Source organism: Siphateles boraxobius, unplaced genomic scaffold, assembly GCF_051911475.1.
Source record: "Siphateles boraxobius isolate OS27281-9 unplaced genomic scaffold, OSU_SipBor_1 141, whole genome shotgun sequence".
Classification (NCBI taxonomy): Eukaryota; Metazoa; Chordata; class Actinopteri; order Cypriniformes; family Leuciscidae; genus Siphateles; species Siphateles boraxobius.
In genome coordinates this window covers 430,196-436,424 of record NW_027508746.1, presented here as the reverse complement: position 1 = coordinate 436,424, position 6,229 = coordinate 430,196, and the positions used below count along the sequence as shown (strand labels likewise).

The 6,229-nt window shown below is 39.8% G+C and overlaps 1 protein-coding gene across 1 annotated transcript in view; it reads left to right on the top strand.

Annotated features, from left to right (window-relative positions):
* The first annotated feature begins 834 nt into the window (after positions 1-834).
* The window catches only part of gnb1a (guanine nucleotide binding protein (G protein), beta polypeptide 1a), a 59,453-nt gene continuing 54,058 nt past the window's right edge, over positions 835-6,229 (top strand). The window contains exon 1 of the mRNA XM_077230296.1: positions 835-1,227. The gene's annotated coding sequence lies outside the window, so the exon portion shown is untranslated. The remainder of the gene's footprint in view (positions 1,228-6,229) is intronic.

The following is a 6,229-nucleotide window of genomic DNA, read 5'->3' as shown; positions in this document are numbered from 1 at the left end:
CCTCTTGTTTTCTTGAAGGTTCTCTTCGGCCTGAATGAAGACATGGGATTAATGCAGACTAATGACGTCACTAGTCCTCATGCATCACACTGGTTTCCTGACAAAAACCCAAAAGGATTTTCCCATAGGCTTTTGTATTATCGCTAAAAACAAGCTCTGTGATCAAAAAAAGTTTATGATATACTTGCACATTTTGTCAATCAAGATAATTATCACAGATGAACACAACTTTTATGATTTTTGAAGCCTGAATGCAGTCGCCAGAAGCTAAATTTAGGCTATAAATGAACTACACTACAGTCCCATGAATTTAACGTCCCTATCACTAAGCTTCTGACAACTCTTTCAGTTTTTATCTAAACATTTTCCAAGAAATTTATAAGAGCACAATTATAATTGTAATTTTTATTTAACCAGGAAAATTAAGTGCAACAGATACATACATTTACATTTGATGGCTATAAAAATGCTAGGACTTTGCCTCCTCATTGTAAAACACCACCGCACACCACTGCTTTTTGCCTACTCTTTTATAATTACTGTGAACTCGGACATAGCCTAGTTCCTTTGTCACTTTTTGCGTACTATAGGGAAGTATGTGATTTCGGATGCAGCCACCATCACAGCAGTTTACTTTTTTGTTTTTGAGGCAAAAGTAATATAATACGACGTATACGGTAATACATATACATATATTATGTAGGCTTTACATTTAAAAAAAAATGAAAATATAAAAAACGGTACAGTATTTACGATGCTGATGACCGTTAAAACCGTCGTCGTTCTTAAAATATCAAAAACGTGATTTCGCGCCAAAACAGTCGAATCAGTTGCGTAGTGACGCAGGCGCAGCGTGGGGTTTCCCAGCCCTGAGAGCAGGGTCACTCACCGCGCCCATCTCTGCTGTCTGATGGCCGGAGCGAGAGCCTGACACACGGAACGCAGAAGAACCACTCCAGCACCGGAGAACGACGCGCGTGGGACGTACAGAAAGGCTAAATTTGGACAGAGCGTTTGTTGGTCACATTTACCACAAGGCGTTTGCGTGAAGCGTGCGTTATTTGGGCAAGAATCGGCGCGGTTGCAGCTGTCGCGGCTGCGGGTTCGGGGAGTGCCGCTCTCCGCTGACTGACTGACGGACTGTCTGCAGGTCGGGCAGCTGTGGAGCCCTCTTCGCTGTTTACAGTCAATGATACATACACAACGAACTGTCCCGACAAAACACAGGTCAGTGTTTATCTTCTCTTTAACGGTCGCCTGATTGCCTGTATTCGGGTGTTGTGGGGTTCGGTTGGGGTGGGGGCCGCTACTGGACGCACACAAACACATTTAACAGTCACGGATGCTTTATTTGTCAATATGAACAGCAAATATCAAATTACTAGGCCACATAAGTGGTTTAGTATGTGTTAACTTCCTCAAATCACGGTCATGTGGCAGAGATGTGCTGTTAGCTGACTAGCAGCACTCATAATCGGGCTCCATATTCATGTTAAATACTGTCAGGTGATTTCTGCTATCGGGCACTCGCATCTCCGTTACAAGGGTGTTAAACGGTCTCTTCGTTTGAATTTTTAAATTTAAATCCTGGTTTGCTGAGTATTTTAAACCTGCATTGGTGCAAACGATGAAATGGACAGTGAAGATGGAGGATAAAGCCAAACTACCTCCCCCCCTTCACTTCATCATGGAGTCGCACTGTTTGTGGTTAACGTTAAATATCATCTTTCTCCGTGATAAATCCTCGATGAAGCTCTCAAACACCGGACTCTCGCGGGTGTGTGTGTGTGTGTGATCGAAGTGCTTCTTTGATTGGTTTTTAACCCTGAGCCTGTGCTTTTAACGACCTTAAATTGGAGTTAATGGGATTTTCTCGATCTGTTTAACGTGCATGTGTGTTGTGTACGAGTGATTTACGGTTGTGTTCGTGGCGGAAATGTCAATGAGGAAGAGCAGTATCAGTGTGTTTCATCACAGTTCGCAATCATATTGCTGTTGATTGTATGTATTAATGCCGGTGTCCGTTTAAAGCGCATCTACTGTCCTGCTGAAACATGTACGCGGGCGCGCGCGCGTGTGTGTGTGTGTGTGTCAGCACTACTAGTGTGTTTATGTGCTGTGTGTGTGTGTGTGTTCACGGCCTACAGCTGCTGCAGCCAACAAGATGGCGACTGATGAAGACACAGCCCTGCCTCACACACACACACACACACACACACACACACACTCACACATCACGCATGCTCTCATACACTGCTAAAAAACATTACATATACGCTCAAATAGCATCGGTTCTTATACAGCTGACACTCAGAAGTCACTTGTATATCTTACCACACGTCACACACGTACTGTTATACATCTGAAACATTAATATGCTCTAAAATATCATTTCTATAAATCAGTCACAGGGTTATCGTCCTGCAGTTTTCCTGTAATGTTAGTTTCAGGAATCTTGACGATGTAATTGGCTGGTTTAAGTTTCATTCAGTTTGGTGCTGAACTTTGCAGGGTATAAATGAATCACACTTTACACACCTGATTCTTAGTCACTATGAAATCAAAATGGACTGGTTTATTATATAAATGAATTATCCAGGCACATCTTTTTTTTTCTTTTTTTTATTCATGTTCCTGGTAATCTTGAATCAGAATATCTCTCCTTTTCTCTGATGATGTGGGCGGGGCAACCTGTCACTCACATGAGATCAGCCAATAGCAAACCACTGGGGGGAGGGGGTGTGGTACGACCGTTTGATTGACAAACTTACTGTCCAATGATTCTAGGTGGTCTTGGAAATGATTGGCTGGAGTTTTTCGAGTCCTGCCCGTTCCACAAATGATTAAATTGCTTCATTTTCATTTCAGTGCTTCTAACTCAGTGGCTGTAAGTGGGTTAGGAATAGGATTTTAAGTTATTTTGAAAAAATGGACAAAAAAGAGAATCACATACCCCACCTTTAATATATAATAATTAGTCCTCACACCAAGGCAAATATTTGGTTTGGAAATTCTGTGCAATAAACATTTTAATTTAAAAGAACAACTGTTAATGGAGCTTTTCAGACAGACACAAGCGTTCATATGCTGTCAGTAAGATGGATTTATTTTATTTTTATGGAGAGGTAATTTTATTTATTTTCAGAACAGTAAGAATCTTGATTTGATCACGTCCGAATCCGCTGCTGTTACATAAAACTATGACTTGGCGCTCAACACACTAGTTTTTTGTGTTGTTTTATGAACAACATGGTGAATCCAAAAATCTGAATGACTGTTTGAAACATGTAAGTAGTGTTTGACTGACTGTAAGCGCCACCTACTGTCAGAGAGTGAATCTGCATGTTCATTCAGTCATTATGTCTAAAATATCTTTAAATCTGATCAATGTACAAGATGTACCATGAAAGACACATGCACTCTAAGTAGGGCTGAAACGATTCCTCGAATTTACTCGATTACAAAAATTCCTCGAGGCAAAAACTCTGCCTCGAAGCCTCGTTAAATTCTTATGACGCGCACTATACGCGCGGCGCAGGGATTTGATTGTTTCACACGGACCGTTTATCCACACGGACCTGTTCAGGAAGCATATATTTTGAATTTAGTTGGCGCGATGGCGGAGAATAAATATGTAAATAAACAGCAGAAATTGTCTAAAGTGTGGGATCATTACACACTCACCTAATACACTTAACTCGCTGAAACAAGGTAACGTAGTCTAAGCCTATTGATGTTCGCTGATTTTAATCCGATAGCGATGTCGTGATGCGGTTTGACTAGATATGATTTTTTTTTTTTTAAATATCCGATTAATCGATCGATTAAGTGCTAGATTAATCGATTACAAGAAGAATCGATAGCTGCAGCCCTAACTCTAAGTTGTCTTTTATTCCCATAGTTCAGCACAGTGTTTTGGAGCATATGCATGGAAAACAAAGCTGTATAGATTTAGTAAACACTCACAGAATCTGCTGCTCATTTAAATTTGGCATCATTCAAACAATTTTGCATGACAATATTTAGGCTAATTAGATGATGTTTTCAGCTACCAATAAGAATTTAGTTCTGTCTGCTGCGTTTAATACATTTTAAATAGCAATTTTTTCAACAAAAAAAAGTCTGAACATTGATGGACCTGCACATCCGTCATATTTAGAGGGATTTGAGCTGTAAGGTGGGCTGCGCTTTGTGTCTTATGTAACAAAACGTCAGCGTCAGAATGAAATAAAAGCCCTGCAAACATTCTCTGGACACTCATGAAAGAGAGCAAACAAAGTCTCAGAAGAAAACCTTTTCCTTTATAAATTTTAAACCGTCTTAAATCCCCCCCAGGGCGCTTGATTCACGTCACCAGTCCACAGAGAGTGTCAAATATGGCATGAAGTTACTGCCAAGATTATTCATTTTAGAAGAGAACTATTTCAGTCTTAAATTTAGAAAATTGTTTCTACACCAAATTTTGCGGCCGCAGAAAGGGATCTTGCTCCCTTACGCACAGAAATGTAAATGTCTCGTAACCCAGTGCCGCGTTCTCAGAGGGTTTTAGCGGGAACCTTGGCGTAAATGTCTTTTATGGTTGATTTTCTCTTTTAGGTCAGCTACTGTCATGGTGAAACAGCAGTCTAAAGTGAATCTTGCTGAGCAACTTACTTGAAACGGGTTTAATATCAGAGGCAATTGAATGTTCGACTTGTAACTGCAAGACCAGCGGAAGAGCGTTCATTTGTATATTCAACTGGACCACATGTTGGCCATGTGTTCGCATACTTTAGTTTATTTTCTACCCTTAAAGTCAAAAGTCATGTGAAGAAGCTCAAGTGAATGAGACATTGTGCTTGTCATTGAGCTTTAAAGTCCCCCTATAGTCAATTGTATGCCTTAACTCATCTTTGATCACAAAAATTACATATTTAAGCGTTTTTTCCTTGAATAATTTGAATGTAACTATACCTTTGCCTCATTTAGTATACTCAGTTCTATGAGTATGCAAAAAAGCCCCGCCTCCACTCACTCACTCAGCTCAGAGATCCACTCGTTGACGATCACACGTTGATCTGATTGGTTACAAGGTAGTTTGTGACGTCAGAAACACCAGCGATTTCAAAGCGTGTTTTTGAGACTGTCTTTGGTTCACTGCAGTTTTAAGCAGAAAATACTCAGCAATGCTGTCGACTTATGAATTTACACATGGTTTGTCTTAAAGCATATTAAAACACCACATAGACATATAAACAACATTAAAAGCTGGATTTTCACCACAGGGGACTTAATACTTTATAAAATTTGCATCATTACAATATGGAAGAAGATGCAAAATGCATTTGAAGCTTGTGGATATCTGTTGCTTTTGTTGTAGTGCGTTTTTCCCTCCCTGATTATCTTTTTATCCCACTTCATGTTTTCAGCCGCGGCTCTGAATAGGATTAAATTGTTCCCGTCTGTAAATGGCGGCTTTTAGGATTATGGGTTTGGTCAGTGATAGTGCTGATTTGACTCGTGTCTGTTTTATCCAGCTGTCTGTACAGTTGACATGCCCTTTCAGCATATTTGATCTTTTTTAATCCTTAAGCAAAGTTCATGCCACTGCGTGCTGTCATTTACTGTATCCGGCTCTCATGGCATATTTTTGTTTGTGTCAGTATTTGTAGAGCGTCACGTAATCTAATCTGAATGAATGACAAGGTTGTAGCGCATCAGCTCATGTTTGCCTTCTGCTGGGAGTAAAATCAAACCAGTCAGCTCACATTTCCCAAACACACCTGAACCACCTAATTCAGTTTTTCAGGATTAAAAGGGCATATGGATACTGGACATCAGAAACACAAGCTCGTGCAAAAAAGTATTTTCATTTAACTGCATTGCAAAGTTCAAGTTTGACAGACTTCGACCTGCAAATTCGTATTGTGTGAAAACACATGACCAATAGTAAGTATATTGAACATCAGTGCATCACTTTATCTTAATTAAAAAAAGCAAAAACTCCCAAAACTTTTAAGCTGCTGGCTTGCAGCATTGCACTACAGTTGAATAGATTGTATATTTTTATGATTTAAAAAATGGCATCACAGAACTTGACATATCTCGTTCATTACAATGTCCAAAGAAATTTTGCATGCTAAAGTCTAGGGCGATCACCCCTTTATACTTGAAAAATACAGAGGGGTGTGTTGAATCAGGATTGGAACTAGAACTGAACTCAAAATTGCAGTTTGAAACTTACTTTGCA